At 51.8% G+C, this 24,747-nt stretch overlaps 1 protein-coding gene and 1 long non-coding RNA gene across 3 annotated transcripts in view; one reads left to right on the top strand and one right to left on the bottom strand.

The window, feature by feature from the left end:
* BDKRB1 (bradykinin receptor B1) overlaps window positions 1-10,709 on the bottom strand; it is a 58,839-nt gene extending 48,130 nt beyond the window's left edge. The window contains exon 1 of the mRNA XM_060003962.1: window positions 10,630-10,709. The gene's annotated coding sequence lies outside the window, so the exon portion shown is untranslated. The remainder of the gene's footprint in view (window positions 1-10,629) is intronic.
* A 137-nt stretch (window positions 10,710-10,846) lies between these two features.
* Window positions 10,847-24,747, top strand: part of LOC132420012 (uncharacterized) — a 61,500-nt gene continuing 47,599 nt past the window's right edge. Inside the window, exons 1-3 of one of the 2 annotated variants that reach the window (XR_009518294.1) lie at window positions 10,847-10,979; window positions 21,943-22,103; window positions 22,969-22,994. This is a non-coding gene — a long non-coding RNA (uncharacterized lncRNA). The remainder of the gene's footprint in view (window positions 10,980-21,942; window positions 22,104-22,968; window positions 22,995-24,747) is intronic. The other variant, XR_009518295.1, reaches the window with a different exon arrangement.

A 24,747-nucleotide genomic window follows, 5' to 3' on the forward strand; every position in this document is an offset into this window, starting at 1 on the left:
ATATTATACGTGAAAAATATCAAATATTAAATATTATACGTGAAATATTAAATATTATACGTGAAAAATGACGCTCCAGAGAGTTCACCAAAAGAGAGAGAACACTTCTGATATCCGGCCAGGTGGGAAAAAAAAGCTGGGCACTAAATCATATGTATAGCACAGCGGAAAAAATCTGGAAGGCAAAATACCAAATGATTACTCGTGGTGGTTGCCTTTGACCAGTGGGATCCTGTGTTGCTTTTGTGTTTTCTTTATTCTTTGTAGTAGCCTTCACATTTTCTACGAAGAACCTTGACTGCTTTTGGAATGAAACTATTTAAATAAGCCAAGTGCTCGCTCCTATTTTTTTCAAAATAGAGAATGAATGATGGGCTAGCTTGTGTGAGAAAGGCAATCAGTAAGCCCATGTTCAATGAAAAGGCCTTGCTTACTAAAAACCAGTAAATCGATGCGTAATCGTGTTTTCATATAAAATGAAATGTTGAGTGGATTTATGAGTTGTTTCTTCAGTGATTTCCTGTCTTACCCAACCACCGGTCCTGAGCATGAGACAGGCTGGGACCTGGGACCCTTTGCTGCAGTGCTGCAGTGCCTGCACCTGGACAAACGTCTCCTCCAGCTACAAATTGCAAAGAAATTATAAGGGACTAAAAATAAAACTGTGCGCATGTGCAGCTGGGGCAAATTACAGACAAAAAGACCAAAAAAACCCCAACTGCCACTTCTGAAGAGCTGGGAGGAAAAACAGGGTGTCGAGAGCAAAAGCAGTGTACTACACATGCCCCCCCTCACTCAACACCACCAGAGGGGTGGGCAAAACACCTAAGCCACCCCTCTGGCTGGATCCCTGGACACACCCCTACCCTCACCCCATATAAGGAACAAGCTCGCCCCTCCTCGGGGCGGGGGAGGGGCAAGCGAGGGAAACTGTTACTTGTTTTCACCCACCCCCTCCCACCCGCTGCAGCAGGGGCCCCAATAAGTCTTGCCTGAATTTCTTGTCTGGCCTCTAGTCAATTTCTATGGCTTGGGGAAGGCCAAGAACCCTGGTCAGTATCAAGCAGGTGGAGTCAGCAGGCTTCTAAGGACCCAGGAAAGAGCACCCAGGTGGGGAGCTGCTGAGGGAGACTCTGGGAAGGTGGGATTTCCTGCTGGACTCAAAAGCCATTTCTTGTCACAGGATTCAGCCTGATGTTTCACATTTGGGGTCCCCATGAACCAAAAATCCTTCCCCAACCTCTGTTCTTCATTTTGACTCATGTCTCTGTCACCTGGGTTTTGTCTTTGAGGGATTTTTTTCACGCTGGTTGCAAGGATGGCATGTTCTCTGAGCCCTTTCACATTCAGCACGTTTCTGCCGCCTTCACTCAGGGAAGACCATGCACTGTCACAGCCTGCTTCTCTCCTGAGTCTGGAGACACTCCTCTGTTGGATCTGGTGTATTTGCTGCCGTGGGAAAGCCTGACTTTCCTTCCTTTGTGTGTTGCCCGCCGCTTTCCCCCCGTTGCCCCGCCTCTGGGTTCTACGGCTGCCCGCCCTCACCACCCTCTCAGGTCATCCTCAGTCAGGCCAATGCTGGCCCTTGAGGCAAACCTGCAGCAAAAAGAAAAAGGCTGGGAGGTAGCATCACTCTACAGGCATCTAGATGCCAGCTCTGACATTTACCACCAGTGTGACTGAGCCAGTGGCCGCCTCTCTGGGCCTGGGTCCCCCCACTTGCAGGACTAGAGACTGTCTCCTGCCTGCGGGTTGTGGTGAGGACCCAGCGGGATCAGCCCTGGCCGTCAGGATCTCATTAGCCCTCGGCTCCCTTTTCTGCCTCGGAGTAACCGTCGCCTCCACGGCACCCCAGATCCAGGCGTGTTCTGTGCGGTGACCGCCCCGGGGGGCCCACCTCCACCCCCTCAGCCACGGCCACCACGGTCCACACACGCTCTTGGAAGAAATTCCCCAGGCCACTTGAAAGTCCCCGTGGCTGTGATTTATTTTTGCAGTAAGCACACGTGTACACTGCTGGGGACAGGCAAGGCAGCCCAGTCGGGGAAGTCAGCGCCCAGCTGGGGCTTCGGGATGTTGCCCCAGAGTGGGAAGGCCCGGGGTCCCCCCGGCATCTCCAGCCCTGGCCCCTCTTTCGCTTCCCCACCTGCTCTCTCCCCCGCAGTGGCAGGGCTGGTCTCCTCGCCGCCGCCGGCCTGAGCGCACCTCCTGATGCCCATCTTGACATCTTTTCCCATCCAGGGAGCCACGGCGTCCTCGTGGGGGAACCAGACCAGGCCCCGATCCTAGCGCCGCCTCCGACCAGCTCTGTCACCTCTAGAGAGCGTTGTGTCCGCGCCTGGGGGGAAGCATCCCCCCTCAGCAGCTTTAGCAGAGTTCTGAGGGCGGGGGTGCCCGGGGTAGGGCTGAGATATACACTCTTGGGGCCCTGGGTGGGCTCCCGCCTGGTCTGTCCCACTGCATGTCCTCCCCCATTTACACCCGCCCTCCGCTTTAAAGGTCTAGGACCCTCCTGGGAGAGAACTTGAACCCTGCCCACAATGACAATTCAGAGAGCATAGGTGTCACAAGATGGTTATGGGGACATGCAGGCAGCAGAGAGGTAGTGGTGTGTGTCTGTGTGTGTACATGTGTGTATGTGTGTGCAGTGTAGTGTGTGTGTGGTGTATTTATTTATGTATATTTGTGTGTGTACGTGTGTGTGTGTGAGCTCTGTGTGTGAGTGGTGTGGCGTATTTGTGTGTACATGTGTGTATGTGTGTGTGAGCGTGTGGTGTGCGGTGTATGTGTGTGTGATGTGTGTGTGAGCTCTGTGTGTGTGATGTGGCGTATTTGTGTGCACGTGTGTGTACATGTGTGTATGTGTCTGTGTTGTCTGTGTTGTGTGTGTGTTTATATGTGTGTGTGTGTGTGAGCGTGCGGGGGGTGTGTGTGTGTGTGTGAGATGTGTGAGTGTGTGACGTGTGAGTGTGCGTGGCAGGCTGGCACGCAGAGGCCCAGGAAGGGGAAGGTGGAGATCCTGCCATCTGGCTCTGGATTCAGGAGGCCCAGGACAAGCAGAGGGCGGGACTGTCCCGGGTGTTCTGGGCTGGGCCCTGGGGTCACAGGAGCAGGGTGCTGAGTCCGAGTCTCCCAGGCCCTCGCCTGTCTCTCCCACAGGCTCCGCACTCCTCGTGGGCAGAAGCCTCTGAGCTGGGAGCCCAGAGAGTCTCTCCCGAGTGGTTCAGAGAGGAGGGAATGAGCGGGCCCTGCGCGGCGTGGCCACTTTCACACACAGTCCTGCCGTGTCGGCTGCGCAAAGGCTGTGCACGGTGGTCTTGATTCCCTGATGCAGGTGGGAAGGGAGGGGCTCAGGCCGGTCGGCGACCTGCCGTGTGTTACTCAGCAAGCCGTTGGCCAAGCCTCGATCAGAATGCTGGGCTGTTGGACAATGAGGCCGGTGTCCTCCACCACGGCCTCTGCCCAGGGACTGGAACTGGCTGGAGGCCACCTTCGGAGAAGCTGGCACTCAGGGTCCAGAAGAAGGGACTTTGCAGAGTGGTGCAGGCCTACCAGTGGCTGCCATGGGTCCCATGGGGTCGGAGCCCATTCCCTTGGGGAAGGCACCCGGGCTCAGAGCTGGTGGGCTCAGAAGCCTCACCTGTGCCCCAGAGCCTTTAGGACATGGGGGCATGGCAAGACCCATGGAAAGGAAGCCTGGAAACCTGCCACCCGACTGTTAGTCTGCAGGGACACAGAGACCTCCTCGGAATCCCTGCTCCCTCCAGGAGGCCAGAGGCCACACTCAGGGAATGTCACTGCTCACCGGCCCTGGCGTCTGATGGCCAGATGCCCATCCTGTTGTCACTGCAGAGTCCGACCTCCCAGGAGGCCTGCTGAGCCTACCAGGGTACAGGCCCTAACGGCCAGGAGGGGTAAGATGAGGCCCTGGCCTTTGAGGGGGCTCACAGGCTGCAGGAGAGGCAAACACACAGATGATGCCAACACAGCATGGCTAGTGCTGTCCCTGAGGGGCCCAAGGCAGTTGCGGGGCACCAAGGAGGGACCTAGCTTCTGGGAAGGGGTGTAGAAGGCTTCCTGGAAGGAGGGACCCCTTCATCTCAAAGGCTGAGTAGGAGAAGAAGCTTGAGGAAGGTGTGGAAAAGCATCAGAGGCACGGGAACAGCATGAACGAAGGCTCAGAGGCATTGGAGAGCATCGTGTGCTTAGGATCCTGGGTAGTTCAGATTTTCCTCAGTTTCACACCAGCTTTTTCCCCTCTCTGTTTGGAAGAGTCAAGCCCTCCAATAAGGTCTCAACTCCACGGCTGGGTGTTCCTGCTTTAGGCCTGGGAAATGCTCCATGTCTAAGGCACTCTGCGGCACCATCGCAGGCCCATTTTAGAGCTCAGCCCTCAGAGGCTGGCGTGGGGAGGGGCTGTCTTTGCCCTCCCTTATGTGGGTCTGTTTGGGGGAGAGGCTGCCCTTGTAAATCTGCTCGGAAAGTTCTTTCTCCCAGTCGTAACCAGCTCAGCTCTGCCTCAGTGGCCTTCACCAGTCTGCACCTCTCAACGTGTCAAGCAGTGCCTCAAATTCGAATGCCCACAGGCCCATTAAAGTGGGGTGCTGGAGGTGAGAGCAGATGCTGGCGCTGGGGGAGGGGTGGGCACTCCGACGGCCAAGGTCTGACCTAAAGAGCTGTGTGTGGCCAGGTGGGGCATTAATTTTCAGCCTTGCCACAGCCGTCTGCATTCCTAGAGAAGCTGGGAAGCTGAACTTTTATGTGAAATATCCCATTTTAAAACTATTGACTCTTTTAAGAAATGCTGGTGCCTAAATACTTAGCACATCTGTGAGCCTGTTGGTTCGTGGGCTCTGACTGAGACTTAGGTATAAAAGGTTGAAGCAGAGATGATGGGATCCCAGGCCCAGCGGGGGGCAGGGCTTTGAGCTCTGCTCTCCTACCTTCAGGGACATGGGACCCTCCCAGGGAACAGGAGGCCAGTATGGAAAGAAGGCCTTCATGGGGCCAACAGAGACCCCCAACCAGGCAGATCGTCCTTCCCACAGCCTGGAAAGGCTGGGATGCTGGGCCCCACCTGTGCTGCAGGCCACTCTTGACCGCAAAGTGTCTGCTTATCACTTCCTGTCTCAGCAACTTATCCTAATTCTCCGCATGGCACAGATCACTTCCTAATATTTCCTCCCCCTTCGCTATTTTCAAAGAGCCAGCCTTTGGTTTTTCCTTAGATGGAATACTGATATTAACGTTTGTTTCCTTTCTAATTAATCATTTTGTTTTGTCATCATTATTCTTTCTTCTACTTCTTTTTCTTTCTTTCTTTTGTTCTTTCTTCTACTTTTTTTGTCCATCCAGCTTCTTGAACTGAACATTTTATGCATTTACTTGCAATCTCTATAAACAATAATACAATAATCATCATCATAATTATCATTATTAACATGAGTTCAACTATGAGTCTGGCTTTGTCTGTACCCCATAAATTTGATTAACAGTGTTCTTGTAACTGATCTTGTCTCAGATATCTGTAATTTCAGTTTTGATGATCTCTGATGGGAGAGTTCTGAGGAAGAGCATTTCCTAAAATTTACAAGTGATCTGTGATGTTTAGTTTCTATATTTCATATTAATTTCTACAGTATGGTCAAGTAATGCAGCCAGTAAGAGTTTTATATCTGGGACTATATTAAGGATTTCTTTAGGGCCTAGAACATAATCAATTTCTATAAATATTCCTTAGAATGTATTTCCTTTGTTGAATACAACATAAGCTAATTTATCATAATTTATAATAATTATGTTACAAATATAACATACTATAATTATATATATATATATATATATATATACACTCTTCAATTCTTCTAGTGGTTATCTTTAAATTTTTAACAAACATATTAAAACTTGTATCCATCTATTAGCATCAAGAGTAGAAAAATAGCTGTTCTTCCAGCTAAGATAAAATCTTTAGTGTAAATCAACTATACTTCAATTTAAGAAAATCTTTAGCGCACTTTTCCTCCTCCCTTCTTTTTCTCTTCTCACTTTGCAGATTTAGCTGGAATAATAAGAACTTTTTGTTCCAGATTATTTCCTCATTTTTATGTCTATTTTAGGTATCCTGCCCAAACAGTTACAAAGCTTCACAATCACAATACAACCAATTTGTCAGCCATAGTTTAGAATTGAACTGGTTTAACTGATCAGCTAATTTTCCCTATAACTTGTCTTTCCTTTTCTTGCATTATTTGATGGGATTACTTTCCCATTTGGCTGGAAGGTGCAATCTCAGAGGCTCTGGAAGGACCAGAGAGCCTCCCTACTGCCGTCGGGGTGTCACCCCTGCTGTGTAGGTATTCACAGTAGGTGCCGCGCGCTGGGTTGGATTGTCTTTTCCCTGGAGGGGCTTTCGTTTGGGTGGGAGAGGCAGGACACAGCTTGGTGCTTCCTGAGGCCCAAATCCACCTGCAGTGGAGCTAGGCTGGGAGCTGTCTGAGGCCCCGAGTTCTCAGGGAGAGTGAGTCTGTCGGTTCCTGAAATGACGTGGGAGGGGGTGGTGATACAGCCCTGGGTACCAGGGTTTCGGGGCCCTGAATTTCGGCCATGGAGATTAAGAGGAGGCATCTGGGGATGGTGACTTTGGGGTCTAGGGCAGGGACAGGGCCTGAGTTCCTTTCAAATTTGCTCCCCCGAGAAAGGCATTTGCAAAGGCAGTGTGTGTCCATGGCTGGTCTTCCCGGTCAGGCCACACCCCCTTGGAATATGGTCACTTGGGGACCCAAAAGAAAGAAGAGGGAACACGATGTCACAGGTACACATCAGCACAGTAACAGCCACAGAAGCGCTGGGCTTGCCCAAGTGCCTGGCACTCTACAGTTTACCGACACCCCACGAGGTGTCTGGCACAGGAGCTCCTGACCTCGTGAGGCTCAGAGAAGCAAAGCGACCTCGCTGAGCAGGCTCAGCCAGCTAGCGAGTTTGGATCGGGGTCTGGAAGCCAGTTCTCTGCGCCCGCCTTCCCAGAGCTCCACTGGCCAGAGAAATCAGAGGGGCCTAGAGGCGCTGGGGAGTGTGGGCTGGAAACCTGAAGTGGGAAAAGTTACAGGGCTCCAGCTGTTGCCACCCACAGGTGTGCTGCCTAGGAATATGAGTGCGGGCATGCTGGGGCTCCCTGTTCCCTGGGAACCCCCAAGCTGTAGTGACCCCACTGCAGGGCAGACAACACCTCTGGTAGTCCTAGGTCCCTGCTGCCGTCCGCCTGCTAAGTGGGCACCTGCAGTAAGCCTGGCCCTGTTTGCACTGCCCTAGCACCATCCGAGATAAACCTCTCCATGCTCCTCAGAAATAGGAATGACTACCCCCAACGTACAGATGAGAAAACTGAGGCTCAGGAGCCTCTCCAGCAGTAGACAGTCGGAATTTGAACACAGAGCCTTCAAATTGTTCCACCCTGCTTTGTGCTGCGATGATTTTTTTTGGAGGGGGTTCACATTTTTCTAACCTGTAGAACCCTGCAGATTCCAGAGTCAAAGGAATACTTTACTTCTTGGGTTTGTTCTGGAAAGTATATTTTGATTGAAGAGCTGTGGAAGTTTTGCTCAGGCAGGACCCATGGGATGAGAATTATACAGTCCCACTCCAAGAGATAGAAAGTGGCCCAATGCTCAGTGGGAGAGGGATTTAGCTTCAGTCTAAGGAAGGACTTTTTTTTTTTTTTTTTGCGGTACACGGGCCTCTCACTGCTGTGACCTCTCCCGTTGCGGAGCACAGGCTCCGGACGCGCAGGCTCAGCGGCCATGGCTCACGGGCCCAGCCGCTCTGCGGCATGTGGGATCTTCCCGGACCGGGGCACGAACCCGTGTCCCCTGCATCGGCAGGCGGACTCTCAACCACTGCGCCTCCAGGGAAGCCCAGGAAGGACTTTTTAACAGTACAACCCTCTCGAGATGGAGCAGGCTGCCTTGTACAATAGTGACCTCCCCGTTCCTGGAAGCATGTGCACAAAGAAGTCAGGGGATTCCTGGGCCGGGTGGGTGTTGGAAGTGACGTACTCAGTCTTAGTATCGAGTCTTAGGAAGTTCTGATCATCTGATTCATGGCTCTGGGATTCCCTAAGTGCCTTCTGAATCCTCAACACACAGTCCTGCACTGTGTGCTTTTAAAAAAAATTAGACTGTATTTTTAAAGCAGTTTCAGGTTCACAGAAAAATTGTGCAGAAAGTACAGAGAGTTCCCATATGCCTCCTACCCCACATGTGCACAATCTTCCCCACTTATCAACATCCTGCATCAGAGTGCTGTGTTCTTACAATCAATGAACCTACACTGACATATCATATCGCCAAAGTCCATGGTTTACGTTAGGGTTCACTCTTGATGTTGTACATTCCATGGGTTTGGACAAATGTATAATGACATGTATCCGCCATTACAGCTTCATGCAGAGTAGTTTCACTGCCCTAAAAATCTTCTGTGCTCTGTGCGTTCATTCCTCCCTCCCCCCAACTTTGGCAACCACTGATGTTTTTCACTGTCTCCATAGTTCTGCCTTTCCCAGAATGTCATATAATAGGAATCCTACAGTACGTAACCTTTTCAGATTGGCTTCTTTCACTTAGCAACATGCTCTGTGTGCTTTTAGTGCCTGCCAAGTGACCAGTATTCATTTATTCATCCATCCACCCATCCATCCACCCATCCATCCACCCATCCATCCATCTATCCAGCTATCCATCCAGCCATCTACCCATCCAGCCATCCACCCACCCATCTACCATTCAGTCATTCAGCAAATACTGACCTGTGCCCACTTTATGGTAGGCACGGTTCTCAGTGCAGGCGAGCCAGCTGTGAATGGACAGACATGATCCCTACTCTGATTTTGAAAACCAGAATCCCCTGGAGGGTCTGCAGGGCAATCTCCAGTGCCCTCTCTGACCCCAACGCTGCACAGGTCAGAAAGGCAGCCATTAATGTTACCCTCGGATCCCCTCTGAACTTTTTATCCAGGCACGGTCACTGTGTTAGCAGAGACCACGTGGCACGGCTCTTTCCCCTGCTTGGTGCCGTTGGCCAGCATGTCTCCAGTTCGGTCTAATCCCATGTCCTTAGTCTCACCATTCGTCAATCATCGGAACCTTCCTATAAGTGACAGACCTGAGTCCCAAAGAGGTCAAGGCCTTTCCCGGACCCTGAGCAGAGGGCTTTGCTCAGTTACGTCCTGGCTCGGAGACTCAGTTTCCTCATGTGTTCTGTGATGGCCTCGGAGCGCATGACTGCAGGGGTTCTGTGAGTTCCCGGCAGAGCTGGGATGAGACCCTGGGGTCCTGGCTACGGGGCCAGTGTGGGAGCCTGCATCTGCAGTGTTCTCCAAATCCCCTTCTCCTGGCTCGTCCCCACCCCCCGCTTGACTCCTGTCCCGAACGGGAGAAAAACAGTGAACTCTTCCTTCAAGTTTGTGGGGCTCCTATTGTGGAATGTCCCCTTCACCCCGACTGCTGCCAGGGCCCAGAAGTACACAGAACAGTTTTCCTCCAGATAAGGAGGATGGACAGTGTCCTGTGGGGTCACTCACCCTGCCCCCAGCCACCCACTGAGAGAAGGAATAAGAGGCGGCTTGGCCCTGGGGCCCCCATGGCCCACTCCTGGGCCAGAGCTCCCACTTCCTGTGGACTGGTGGGAGCCCCAGGCAACCTGACTCAAGGAGGCACATTCTCACCTGCCTGGGAGAGCAACTCCCACCTCCCACCCCGGCGCAGCCTGGGGAAACTACCTGCCCTCGGCAGCTCTGATAACCGCTACGATTTATTGAGCACCTACTGCACATGCGACACTTCACTTCATCAGCCCATTTCTGTCTTTGCCCCCCATCCTGCCAGGTCAGCTTTCTGGCTCAGGAAACTGGGGAAAAAAACGGACTCAAAAACATTACCCAGAGGATGAGAGCAGAGCTTGGTGCCAACCCAGGGCTGGATGCAAAGCCCACGCTCTGAACAAACAAACTGTTTTATCCCTCCGTCCTGGACAGCCAGGACCAGACAAGAGGGATGCGAAGCTTGTCTGAGTTATCACCACCACCGCCCCAACGCACATCATCAGCCGTCCTTTACAAACCCCCTTCCGTCTGTGGTCTGATTAACTCCAGCCGCCCCGGGGAGCAGGCGAGCAGGGTACTTTGCAGACGAGAAACTGAGGCTCAGAGAGGTTAAGTAACTTGTCCAGGGTCACATAGGGCCAATGAGCGGTAGGGCTATGAGTGAAAAGCCAGATTCTTGAGTCTAAACCCCACACCTTCCCTGCTTTACCACCCTCTCCGCTTTAGTGCAGGAATCCACCCAAAAGTCAGGTCACTAAATGACATAAATACACACCTGCCTGTCTGTCTCCTCCATTCAGGGAGAAGACAAACCTAGAACAAACAAGAACATTTCTCTTGCTGGGAGTCCTTCTTGTTACCTGTAGGGAAGGAAGGGAACTATCCCAAACTCCCTAGGACCTGAGGAGAACTTCTCACCCAGCCTGGGAATCAGTCCCCATGTCACCCATCTGCCCGCCCTCCCTCTGTGTTCGGTCTGCCTGTCCTTCCCCGAGAAGGTGAGGCGGCTGGACCAGCCCCTGCCCGGCACCCACCTTGTCCGGAGCACAAACGCGGGCACTTCGTAGCTCCCTGGTCCAGCGGGGCTGCCCGAGGGCCCCAGTCCTCTGAGGAGCCTCCGGAGCTGAGCTGGAGTGGCAGTGGGAACAGATCATCTTTCAAGGGCTGGGCTGTGATGTCATCGCCATGCTGGGCACTTCCTCCCTCCACCTCCAGCCTAGACCAGAGCGCCGGCTCCTGCCCAGCGCCGGCCCCAGCCAGGCTGGCTGCAGCTTCCAGATCCCAGACCTACAGATCCCCCCTACAGAAGGTAACTGCATCTGCCCAGGGCTCCTGCTGCCCTCTGTGCCTGGGGGGCTGGGCCAGCCGCATGGATGATTTCCAGGTTAGTCCATGGAATGTTCTCTTGTGTAGACAGCCTGCCCTTTAGAGGCTCGGATTGGCAAACGCGTTCTGGGCTCCAAGTCAGCCTGGATTTCAGTCTCCGTGCTGCTGCTTTCCTGGCAAAAAACCTCGGGCAGGTGACTTAACATCTCTGAACTCTGAAATGTAGCTGACGGTGAAAAATCTCAGAGAGGGGAGTGGTGAGGATTAGCAACAGTCCTGACGTGTATATAACTTTTACTGTGGCAAGTGCTTTTTTAAAGCCCGTAAATGCGTTAACTCAGCTAATCCTCCCAGGAGCCCAGGCAGGCTGGCTCCAAACTCTGTTCTTAACCACTTTCCCATCCCTTTTCTCAACTAAATGAAAATTTGGTGTGAATATTGGATGCATAGCAGGTGACCCTTAAAATACTAGTTTTCTTCTTTCTGGTATTGAGGTAGGTAGCTGACACACTCCCCAAGTGAATCCATTTGTCTAATAGCACATGTATTGCTTATCATTATTTCTTTTCCCACTGTGGTTGTTTTGTGTCCGAGTTCAGGTGTAAAACAGTGGGCATTTACACAGAAGGTAGAAACAAGGGTGGCCAGGGAGGCAGGGGAGTTCTGATTTTTTTTTATGCCATGTATACTTCCAAAGGGATGATGGCAGCAGAAACTCGGAAATGTCTTCAGAGACAGAACACATTTCCCTGTCGTGTTTTCTGGTGACACTTCCGGATCTGTGCCTCTGAGACTCCGCCATTTCTTTGGGGGTGTTTGCCTGTGGTTTCCTCACACTTCAACACTGGTTGGCTTTCTTAGCTTCGCTCTGGAGACTAACTGACAATCCACAGCACTTAACACTCCCAGAAGCTTAGAAGCTGCGAAGTATGGGGGCCTTCGAACATTTTTGGAAAAAGTCTTAAAGCCTTTCCTTCAAAAGAGAGCTGATGACGTGGGTCCGGTGGGACTGGGGGAATAAACGGGAGGGTCATGACTCCACCTGCCGTCTCCCCTTCCCCTGTAACTTCTCTGAACCAAGTCTTCAAACCAGCGACTGAGTCCAACTCCATTATCAGAGATACGGGGAAACTGAGTCCCAGAAGGGTTAATGGGGAGGCCTGGGATCTAGGCCTGACTTGCCTGTGAACTGGTTGCATAAATTTGAACGTGGTCCTTTCCCTGACCTGGTGTCTCAGTGACTCCTCTGCACAGTGGCTGGTTCTACAGTGCTGGGACTCCTTGATCTGAGGTTTCTGACTTCCTAGATGGGAGCAGTGCTCTGTGGACAGGCTGCCTGGTGTCCACCAGCCCTATAACATGGACTGTGCTCTATGCTTTTTCCAGGATAGAGGATCTATAGTCTTCGTCAAATTACTAAAAGGATCTTCTATGAGCCAAAGCATCTTGAGTCCCTCAGACATCAGAGAGAGGGAGAGACCTTGTGAGGTCCCTTCCAGCTCCCATATTCTAGGGTTCTACTTCTACGAGATGAAAAATCTTCAAAGATCTGAATCCAGTGCTGATGCTTCTGTAAATACTATTGACAGAGAGAGCTCCAAAAGGCATCGTCCCTCCACACACTTCTCCATCCACCACTGTAATACAGTTTTTTTGTGGGGGTGGGGGTGGGGGGGATGCTATCGACCCAGTTTTGAAATTCTGGCTGGCGGTTGGTCAATTCTTCTTAAACAGCTAAGTTCACACTCCCATCACTTCCCTTCTCGGGCTTTCACACTATGCACCTGCCCTAATCACACGGGGGCCAGGTACCAAACAAATATGGACAACCCCTATACCCTGGAACTTACAAAATTATTCAAATTAGCCGATCCACAGGAAGCCTGAGACAGCTGCCTAGCCCATCTTGCTTGCTGTACATAAGCTCTCCCCGTAGCACCTGCTTGCTGTTACTCTGTCCCCAGGTGCAGCCCCTGTGCGGCCCTGCCTGGAAGACTTCTCTCCTTTGGGGAAGTAATTAACAAAAAGTTCTGCCTTTCATCTATCTGAGTGCCGTTGTGTCATGTCTCTCCAACAAAAGAATCTTTAAATCTTGTAAAATAATCCCCCACTCTTCCATTCACCTACACTTGTATCTACCCATTCACCCATCCACCCACCCGCTCTCCCATCCACCCATCCGTCCATCCATCCATCCATCCATCCACCGATTTATCAGACATCCGCATAGGTAGTCTGTGCATTGTGAGGCAGAAGTGAACGAATCAATGCACCCATGTCTGGAAGGAGCCCACCACTGAGGCCAGGGAACCATTTCGAAAGGAATTTCTCACAAACTCAGTAACAACCCACTCATTTATATCTGGATCGGCACATATCTGTATTTCATTTTTGCTGTGAGAAAATTTAGCTAAACCCTTCCTGCGAAATCTGACACCCCTGACTTATTCTACCCCTTTCCACTTATCCACTTGGCTGGGGTCACAAGGGGGCTCAGCCCTGCCAGGACTCCGGCTCCAGCCAGCCCGGGGGTCTTCAGGGACAACTAGAGGAGGCACCAAGTTCCTCCTGCATGTAACCCTGATGGCCTCCACACGAAGCCAGGGCCCCTCTGTGGCTTGGTGAGAACCGACCCCTGGCCTCTCCAGCTCAAGTCCGAACCTAAGCCTTAGCAACGCGCAGTCATCTAGGTCTCCCACATGTGGCGGATGGCAGCTGACTCCACGCCTTTGCACGTGCAGCGATCTCTGCTTGGAGCGCCTTCCTTTGGAAACTCCCGCCCTTCTTTTAGGGGCCGCTCACGGGCCTTTTCCTGATGTGCCTGGTGGAGGCTGCCCCTCGCCTGCACTCAGCGCGCTGGCCGCTTCCCTTCACAGTGCTGAGTTTTCCTCCATGCCCCCTGGACGTGAATCCCATGAGGCAGGGACTCCTGTCTTATTTATTTATTTATTATCCCGTCTGTTATCATCCAGCACATAGCAGGGCCCCTGTGAACTCCTGCCGGTGGAATGAAGACACAGGTCCGTCTACAGGCAAAAGCCCCCAGATCCAACCTCGCTGGGGTGGAGAAAAGAGCCCATAAAACAGAACAGCAGGAAAGCAAGCTACGTGTGCACATGTATGCACACGTGTTTGTTTATGTATGTCTGTCCCTCCATCCCACTGTTCCAGAACTTCCTCTCCAAATGTCTGTGTGTGAGGCTGAGGCCCTCAGTCCCCTCCCCGGGAAGGCCCTTCTCCATCCACCTCCAGAAGTGGGCTGTGCTTTTGTCCAGAACTCTGTGGTCTTGACCAGAAAGCAGCCCCCGTTCTCTGTCACTCGGCAGCCGGCCGGCACACCGCAGGCAGACCAATCCTGAGAAACTGGGTGAGCACGGATTTTGATTCAGAGCGAAACACGCACAACGCCTACAGTGTGGACTGGTTGACACTGATGCCCACGTCCACGGGCCCTGCAGAGCAAGTCCCAGCCAACGTGCAGCCCCCTCCGTTCTGCCTCTGTTCTCGCCCCGACCCCCCAGAGGCCCCCATAGCCCTGCAGGAAGCTTCGTCCTGGGCACAGCTGGCTCTCAGTCCCCAGCTCCGACCCCCGGGCTGTCCATTCCCCAGTGATAAGTTACTAGCTGATTACAGTCCTTCTGAGTAAAGGAGAATTAACATTTTCATTTATTAACATGTATTTTACCATTCACCTTTATATCACTCAGCTTGAAGTGCAAATATCTGTGCGTTTAACTCACGTGTGAAATCACGGGGATAGCACCATTTCTATTCTGCAGTTTATACGCGCATATGCATTTTGTTCTTTCCGGAACAGTGGAAACATGGAGAGAGCAAACTCATCTGCTTTTATTTAACCCCTTGATATGGGTTGTTTTCCTCACAATTTCTGTCCGACTGGACTTTCCCACACCCTGTCCCCAGATTTAGGGCATGAGTGAAATCCTTGCTATTTCTGGTGCAAAGACCTTCAGAGCTGCGCTCAGAGAGGAACTTGAGGAAGGAGGTGGGGGCGAAGGGCACAGGGAGGCTAATCTTTCCTCCGTCTGTCTGTCTGTCTCCCTGCTGCCCTGGGAGGTGGATGGGGGCCTCGTCCTGCTGGGCCGGCAGGTTGGTGGGAAGGAGGCCTCGGTTGCCGGTCGGCCTGGCCACACTGCTTCCTACCTCTGTCCTCAGCCCTGGGGCTGCCGCTGCTCTTACGCCCAGAGGTGATTCCTCACTTCCTGCCCGGGCGGCAGGCTGGGGGGCTGCCGAGTTTGGGAAATCCTAAGAGTAAGGAGCCCAGGCTGATTCCTGGCATCCCTTGCCCCTCTTCTCCAGGGACTGACCACTGAGCCAGGGTCCCCAGGGAGCCGGCTCTACCTGCAGGGTCCTCGTGCCTCCCGTGGAACCTGGGACCCCAGGTCCGGTGCCCCCTAGGCTCGGCGCTGAGGTCCCTCCTTTCCCCTTCCCACCCCCTCATCAGGAGACTGAAGCTCCGAGAGGGGATTTACTCTGGTGAGTGGCGCCCTCGGACCTCCCTATTCTGGGTATTTCATAGAAACGGAATCCTATGACATGTGGCCTTTGGGGCCTGGCTTCTTACACGCAGTGTCATGTTTTTGAGACTCAGCCACATGGCGGCACATAGCGGCCCTTCATTCCTGTTTGTGGCTCAGCAATGCTCCGTCCTATGGCTGGACCACATCTGCTTGTCCCTTCCCCCATGGATGGACTTCGGGACTGTTTCTCCCTTTCAACCACTGTGAATAACGTTGCCAGGAACACTCACGTGGAAGTGTTTGTCTGGGTTCCTGTTTTCAGTCTTTTGGGGATGTACCCAGCTGGGCCACGTGGTAGCTCTGTGCTTCACTTTTGGAGGAAGAGCCAGACTGTCTTCACAGCAGCCGCATCAGGAAGCGCCCCTACCCCTTGCTGTTCCCCACTCAGAGGTTCAAACACCTAGAGCACTGATGCTGCTGGAGGGTTGCGGAGAAGGACACTGCCCTGGGGGGCATTCTGGAGCGAGCAGAACCCTACGGGGGCTTTCCCAGACAGACCCCTCCCTGATATCCTCTGCTGTAGCTCCTCTCTGAAGTACCTGGGTAATAGCATCTGATGCACATTTCCTGAGTTTTTCAGATGCTAACACCACCACCAAAAGGAAGAAATTAACTTGGATAATCACAAGCATGCAGCCCCCAGACCTTCTGGCGCCTAAGGATTGATAAGGTTAATTCCCTGTGATACTGCTCTGTTATCTCACCATCAGCCAATCAGAGAACTGTGGACAAGCTGATCACAGACCCTGGGGTGCCCCGCCCTCGCCTGGCCTTTAAAAATGCTCTGCCCCTATGATACTGTATAGCACAGGGAACTCTGCTCAATATTATGAAATAACCTAAAAGGGAAAAGAATTTGAAAGAATAGATATGGATAACTGAATCACTTTGCCGTACACCTGAAACTAACACAACATTGTTAATCAATTGTACTTCAATATAAAATAAAACTTTTTTTTAATTAAATAAAAAATAGGACTTCCCTGGTGGCACAGTGGTTGAGAGTCCGCCTGACGATGCAGGGGACACGGGTTCGTGCCCCAGTCTGGGAGGATCTCACATGCCGCAGAGCGGCTGGGCCCGTGAGCCATGGCCGCTGGGCCTGCGCGTCCAGAGCCTGTGCTCTGCGAAGGGAGAGGCCACAGCGGTGAGAGGCCCGCGTACCGCAAAAAAATAAAAAAATAAAGAGCTGTAAATTGCTGCTCTCAAAAAAAAAAAAATGCTTTGCTGAAACTTTTCAGGTAGTTTGGGGTTTTGGGGGGCATGCGCCACCCGTTCTCCTTGTTTGACCCTGCGATAAACCTTCCTCTGCTCCAGACTCTGACATTTCGATTTGTTTGGCCTCCCTGTACATCGGGCACATGAACTTGCGTTCAGTAACAATTCGAGTATCTACTGACTCAGTGCACTAACCGTTGATCACCATCACCATCAGCTTCCATTTCACTTCATCCATTTGTTTCGTGTATTTTCAGTTCAGAGAGGTGCATTCCCATGTGCTACGCATCAGTCTTACAACTAAGAAGAAATGTTGAGTAACCTGCCCAAGGTCCCCCAGCTAGAGGGTGGCCGAGCTGGAGCAGGAATCCAGGCCTCCTCTGCACTGTAGCCTGCAGACGGGAGCCTCTGTTTCCCAGTGGACGTGGCCCCCGAGAGCCAGCCGTTCCCTGGAGCACTCTGCTCCCCTTCCCTCTCTGCCCAGGCTGGCACTGCATTCAGATTCTGAATTCGCCCCAACTCTCCCTGGGAGAGAGAAACTTAGTACACAGCATTGTGGGCCACATTCCTCTGCCTGGGGGCCTCCAGCCGGGTGCCCTTCACTCTTGAGTAATTTCCCTTTGGCTCACCTTCAAGTCTGTTTTCCTAACGCAGCCCCAGGCAGCTCCCAGCCTCCACCCCCTGCCCTGGCTGGTGAGTCCCATCCACCCTCTGGAAAACACAATCAGCCAGGCTCCCACGTGCCCAGCACCTTGCTCTAGACAGGCCCCTCCAGGCAGGTTTCAGGTGACATCTCCAACCCACACAGTCAGCTTCTAGGTGGGAACCATGTCCCCAGTGAGGAGACAGGCTCCCAGAGGTCAACAACCTGAGCCACCACTAGCCCAGACCCAGCCACTCTCACTCAGGCCACTGCCGTTAGCCCTGGCCAGTTTCCCACTTCCTCTCCTGCCCCTCCCACCCTTCCCTTTCACAGTTGCCAGAGGGATCTCTTTTATTTTTTAATAGAAAACTTAAAAAAAATTGCACAGAGTCACGTTCCCTCTTTGTGGTGTCCGGTTGGTTCTGTGAGATTTGACAAAGGCAGAATCGTGTATCCACACTCTCGTGCCCCGCAGAACAATTCAATCACCCTGCACATTGCCTGCAGGCTCCTTTGCTGTCAACCCTCCCCAGTGCCCAGCTCTCTGGCAAGTGCTGATCTGTTTTCTATCCAGAGGGATTTTAAAGAAGGTAAAATCAGTCTCCGGTGCATCTAAAGTAAAATGCAGGTCCAGGCCTCTTGCTCACTCAGTGCATACCCTGCCACAGGACATTAGCATCGCCCACTCCTCCCCCAGGAATGTTCCTCCCTCTTCTCCCAGGGCCAACTGCTCTCCTCCCCAAGTCACAGCCTTAGTGGTTCCTTCTTGGGGGGGGGCGGGTCTTCTCTGCCAGCCTGGCTAAGAAGGTGCCCTCCTTCCCACCTGGGGCCCTTCTACGGAACACCCACAAGGTGCAAAGTTGTATGTGTGTGCTCGTGTGTCTCCTTTGTCTGCCGTGAACTCACAGCTCCATAAGGGCAGAGCCGTGTCTACACTGCCCGCCAATCCACAGGCAGGCAGGTCCTAGGTGTTCAGAAAACACTCATTGAACAGATGAAGGGCGGCTGCTGATGGCAGTGAACCCAGTCTGTGTCTGACTCTTAATCTGTACCTTTTCCACTGTGCCTTGTGCGTCCCCAGAATTCTCACTCATCTGTCCATCTATTCATCCGTCTATCACACACTCACTGAGGCCAGCTCTGTCCCTTGTGCCAGCCCAGGGCTCCCAGAGCTGGTAAGGCTAGCCCCTGCGTTCCCACGGTCAAGATTAACAGCCACCCATCCCCACCGTGCACTTCAGAGGTGGGAGAGGACTCCCCCGCCCATGTCCTCATGTTGCCTCTTCCTCCCAGCCCTGTGGGGTGAGTGACACTAGAATAATCAACAGAAGGGGAAGTGACCTGCCCAAGGAGAGCATGACCTGAAGATACCGCAGGACACCACAGCGCCCTCAGAGAAAGGCAGGAGATGGGCAAGAGGATGTGTCCTCAGGTGGGCAGAGAGGGAGTCTGGATCCCGGAGGGTCCACAGGAGAAGGCAGGGCGGAATGGGCACCTCAGAGCTGGGGGGTCCCTCAGTGCCCCGCAGGGAAACGGGTCCAGAGAGGATGTTTTAGTCAGCCAGCCCATCCTTGAGGGTCCCTGTGTTTCTAGGGTGGGTCACAAAAGCAGTTGCGTAGGAGACGTAGGGGAGGGGTGGCCTGGGGCCCGGGGAGGAACCAGCCCTGACGATGTCAGGGGAACATGAGCAAGTCCGTCCTGTTGTTTCTGCCCCATAAATAGGCACCACCTTCCAAACACCTCTCTGTCTCAAACACTGAGGGCGTGGAGGTGATGCCAGAAATAGGCCAGGGCCCCCCAAGCTGCAGAGACGGTGTGGGCGGTGACCGACTGCCCTTCTGGGAACCGAGCTCTGTTCTCTTCCCAGACCTGAGTGATTCAGAGTGAGGAGGTGACCTTTTCCTTTCCTGAGGGCTACGTTTTTAATTTCAGGGTTTATTTGAGTTGTTTGTTTGTTTGTTTTAGCAACCTAATGGAAGCCGAAGTGAATTTTGTCAAATTATTGAGATGGACACAGCGCCTGGCCCAAGGGAAATGTGTGATAAACAGTTGCTGATTGATTAAGCAGATGCCTTCTCCCCCCTCCCCTGTGCGCACAGAGCACTTGAAGACCTACAATAGAAGGCTGGTCTTTGGCGCAGGTCTGTGCACCCAAGGCCATGAGTAGGTGGCCCAAGCCTGGCGGTGGGCGTGGGAGTGGGGACACTAGAGGCTGGGCTTGGAGGCTGTCCAGCCAGGAATGGTGTCCCAAAGCCACCTTGGAGCAGCTTCGCCTGTGTAGACACTGTTGCTGCCACTGCTGATGCGCCCAGGCCCTGGCACTGGACGCTGGTGCATCAGGGAGCTGTGGGGCAGCTGCCGCCACCCTCCTGGGATGTGTTTCCAGGTCCTCACTAACTTCTGATTCAAAGGCCATTTGGGAACGTCTGATTGGGACTCGTGGCCACATGCCTGCACCCCAGTTGCAAGAGAGGCTGGGAAAGCATTTGCTATCCTCCAAAACTCATTGGGTGGGGGATCCCCCAAACTCAGCAAAGGTATTCCGAGACGGAGGGAGACCAACGGGAATAAACATGCTCACAGCAGTGCCCTATGGACCTTCCATGCTTAGGCCAACCCGTGTCTCATATCGCCATGCCTCTGGGCCTTTGCTTGTGCTGCTCTGTGCACTCAGCCTGACATTCTACTGCACATCTCCCCATCTGTGTGCATGACTATATATATTCCTCTTGCTCTGCTCCCCCCATCACTCCCAATATGGTAATATAAAATATTTGGTTACATCGAGCATCAGTTTTCATGTTACTTTGTCTCTGATATGAAATGTTGTTTCTGGGTAGATGTATAAGATCTCTGCTTCTTCTTTTTTTTTTTTTTTTTTTTTTGCGGTACGCGGGCCTCTCACTATTGTGGCCTCTCCCGTTGCGGAGCACAGGGTCCGGACGTGCAGGCTCAGCAGCCATGGCTCACGGGCCTAGCCGCTCCGCGGCATGTGGGATCCTCCCAGACCGGGACACGAACCCGTGTCCCCTGCATCGGCAGGCAGACTCTCAACCGCTGCGCCACCAGGGAAGCCCCTCTCTGCTTATTCTTGTTGCTCTTTTTTTTTTTATAGCATCCTGTTCTTCTTTAATGGGTGCACTATTTCATCCTTATGAACATGTAAATTATACTTTTAAAAATTTCTTCTATTTTCTGCACTGCTTATCCTTGGTCTCTTTTCTTCTTTGCTTTTAGCTTAGAGGGTTTCCTCAAAGGGCCAGTTCCCTTAGCTGTCTGTTTCTTTTGAAGAGTGAGCTGTCCAAGGTTCTGCATACCTGGGCTGGCCTCGGTGCCAAGCGCACCTCATGGAGGAACAACCATGCAAGCAGGGAATGCTGTCGGGGAACCTCCAAATGTCAGTGCTGCAGTGTTTCCTCTGCAGCCACTCAGCTTCCCAGAGAAGAGCCTACCGATCCCCTGGCTTCCCAGGGACAGGTCTGTGGGTGCCAGAGCTCAACGTGCTGATGGTTACAGCTCCCTAGGCTGTTAAGCTTCATGCCTCACCTTTACGCCTTTCCATCTGATTTTTCCAGAGGATAAACCTCATGTCCTAGGGCTGGAGGTGGCATGGGAAGGAAGAAGCTGATGCAGGTGTCGGACAGGGGACCGGGAACCCAAACATTTTGTAGAGAAACTTTCATCCAATCTCCACTCCCCTTTTAGTCTGGAATCCAACACCCTCCTTTAGTGGTACCTGGTGCCTCAGACGCCGATCCCCTGTGGGTTCTGTGGTCAAGTGGTGTGTTTACATGGACTCTCCTTCTTCGTGCCCTTAGATGGAAACCATCTCCTTTCTTCCAGATCCCTCTTCTGCTTTCACTCCACTAACAATGTCGTGACTCTCTCAGCTGCGAGTGCAGCTTCTCCTGCGTTTATGTTCTTATAGAGTATTACCATTTTTTGGTGATACCTCTCTTAATATTTTAAAGGGGTTTTGGGGAGATGGAGGAGACCCATTAATGGTGAATGTGCCACTTTTAACCAAAATTGGCATTTTACTTTCTATGACCTCCCTTCTTCCCACAGGACGTGCATGACTTTCCCCACACTGTGACATTGCCCGTTGTCCCTCCCTGTACCCCTGTCCCTCACTGCCCCCCATCCCCTCTCTACTAAGCTCATACAGCCCTGATGCCACTGTCGACTGAGAATTGCCAACCCCAGCCGGACCCCGAACAGCGCCTAGAATCGCCCATCGTTTCTCGTCTACTGGTCCTTCTCTTTTCCTTCAAATTCCAAAATTTCCTCTTCCTCCAAGCAAATGACCCTCCTGCTACTTCACAGGGAAAACCAGAATCACTGGATGAGGGTTCCTCCTGTTCTCGTTACCACCATCCTCTCCAGCCTGGGTACCGTCTTCAGGGACACATTTTCCCCTCCCCCACCCAGTCTCCACCCAGTAGCCCAAGGGCCCCTCCAAGAACATACATCCGCACCTGTCACTTAAAACCCTCACCGTTTCTCACTGTTCCTAGACTTGTCAACCTCCCCCTACGCCCCTCTGCTCTCCACTCAAGCTTCCTTTCAGTCCCAGAAAGAGCATGCACTCAATATTTTTACATTTGCTTTTCTCCAAGGGTGATACTAAAAATATCGAACGATGGCAATATGCAATAACAGGGTCCCAGAGGCCTCCTGCTCTACGAGGAGTTACCCTTTAACGTCTGGATCGCGAGAAGGCATTAGCTCCTGGGGCCGCTGTACCAAAGTGCAGCAAAGTGAGTGACTTAAACAGCAGGTATTTATTGTCTTGCATTTTTGGGGGCTGGAAGTCTGAGGTCAAGGTGTCGGCAGGACTGTGCTCCCTCTAAGGGTGTCGGCAGGCCTCACTCCCAGCTTCTTGGCTGTGACAGCTTAACTCCACTCTTCACATGGCGCTCTCCTGACGTGCATGTCTGTGTCCAAATTTCTCCTCTGTATAAGGACACGGTCATATTGGCTTAGGGACCCACCCTAATGACCTCCTCTTAACTTGATCATCTGTAAAGAACCTATTTCCAAATAAAGTCACATTCGTAGGGATTGGGGTTAGGGCTTCAAAGATTTTTCTAGGGGACACAATTCAATCCTTATGGGTTGACCAGAGTGTTAGCGGTGGGCATGTGGGAAAATATCTATTTATTAATGCATATGGAAGAAGGTGACTATTTTAATAACCAGGACATCCTGGCTGAATATGTACTCAGCCAGCCCTGGAACTCTCCCCATCACTTCCCATTCCCTTCATCTTGCAGCGTCCTCAGCTTAACCATACATGCCCCTGAGTCCCTGCTCTGGAAGCTCCGGCTGCAGGGGCTTGTAGCCGTGCCACGAGCACCACAGCACCCAGGCCTCCCTGCCTTGACCTGTCGGTTGAGAGCGATTATTTCCCTTCCCTGGGCACCTGGAACCCAGCAGGTGCTCCAGGGTTATTTGCATACATGTCTTTTTTCCCATGGAGTCCTGGGGGCAGTGGCCTCATCTCTTACACATCAGCCTCACCAGTGTGGTGGACACTGGAGAAATGGTGGATGAATAAACAAATGCTTTCATGAATGGATTTTTAACCCGTCCACCAATATTGGGCTGTATCAACAGCCTTGCTTTGTTTTACACTCTGATAGGTGACATGGAACTCACAGGCCAGCAGGTAAGAGACTTAAACAAACATTTGGGGAGGGGAGGTTTGCTGTGTAAGATAAAATCTGACCTCCCCGTGCTCCATCGTGAGAAGGAAATATGAGCTGCAGGTGGGGAAGGGCAGATCACAAAGGAAGGTCCCTAGGCAATCAGGGCTCTCTGAGAAAGGGGAGGAACGCTAAATCTATCGGCGTCGTCATTTCATGGTGGAGGTAAGTCAAATCACTATGCTGTAGAGTGAAGTAAGTCAGATAGAGAAAGAGAAATACTGTATGATGTCGCTTATATGCGGAATCTAAAAAGAAATGATACAAATGAACTTATTTACAAAACAGACTCACAGATTTAGAGAATGAACTTACAGTTAAAGGGGAAGGGTGAGGAGAAGGGATAGTCAGGGAGTTTGGGATCGACATGTACACACGGCTATATTTAAGATGGATAACCAACAAGGACCTACTGTATAGCACAGGGAACTCTGCTCAGTGTTATGTGGCAGCCTGGATGGGAGGGGAGTCTGGGGGAGAATGCATACATGTATGTGTAGGGCTGAGTCGCTTTGCTGTGCTCCTGAAACGATCACAGCATTGTTAATCGGCTATACTCCAATATAAAATAAGAAGTTTAAAAAAAATTCAAAAATATGACTATGCTGTACACCTTAAACTTATACAGGGCTGTTTGCCACTTACAACTCAATAAAACTGGAGGGAAAAAAACCCACATATTGCTGAAGCCCAGCCCCAGAATTTCTAATTTAGTAGGTGCGAGCTGGGGCCTGGGAAGCGGGGCTTCTAACAAATTCTCAGGTCATGCTAATGCTGCTTGGCTTCAACTTGAGAATCACTGATAGAGTCAACAACGTCAAGGTAAAAATGGGAACGCTAAAGCCCAGAAATGTGTCTTGCCCAGCAAAATTGGCTAATGCCCAGGATGGACGTAAAACCAAGTTGTCACCTTCAAGTCAGTATAACCCCTACAGCAGGCTGCCTTTGGGGCACTCCCTCAGGAGAGGATGCCTGCCTGACCTCGCAGTGATTCGAAGAACAACCACGGAAGGAAAGAATTAATACCTTGGTGGTGTTTCACCTGGCTCTTGTTTATATTGTATTTTAAAGTCTGATTCCAGAATCAGCCATGTTCTTGACATCTGCACCAATCTTGCACCACCAAGCATTCTATTTTGTGTGTGGAGATCTGATCTGTTTTTAAAAGCAACATTGCAATCACAGTACCATTTTCAAAAGGCAATTCTAAAACTTACTAATCTTCTCTTCCTAATAATAGAGGGTTCTCAGGACTAAAGTCTGCTATTATAAGATCACTTTTCTCTGTAGTAGCCCCCGGTAGATAACTGATTGGGGAACTAACAAAAAACCTACCATGATCGTTGAGAGTAAGGAATTAAAATAAGTACTGGGAGACAATTAAAAAAAAAAAAAAGAAAGGAACTTCCCTGGTGGCACAGTGGGTAAGAATCCGCCTGCCAATGCAGGGGACATGGTTTCCAGCCCTGGTTCGGGAAGATCCCACATGCCGCGGAGCAACTAAGCCCGTGCACCGCAACTACTGAGCCTGCGCTCTAGAGCCCACGAGCCACAACTACTGAAGCCTGCACGCCTAGAGCCCGTGCTCCGACAAAGAGAAGCCACCACAATGAGAAGCCTGCGCACCACAACAAAGACTAGCCCCCGCTCACCACAACTAGAGAAAGCCCGTGTGCAGCAACGAAGACCCAACACAGCCTAAAATGAAAAATAAAT

The sequence above is a fragment of the Delphinus delphis genome, chromosome 2 (genome assembly GCF_949987515.2).
Source record: "Delphinus delphis chromosome 2, mDelDel1.2, whole genome shotgun sequence".
Taxonomy (NCBI): Eukaryota; Metazoa; Chordata; class Mammalia; order Artiodactyla; family Delphinidae; genus Delphinus; species Delphinus delphis.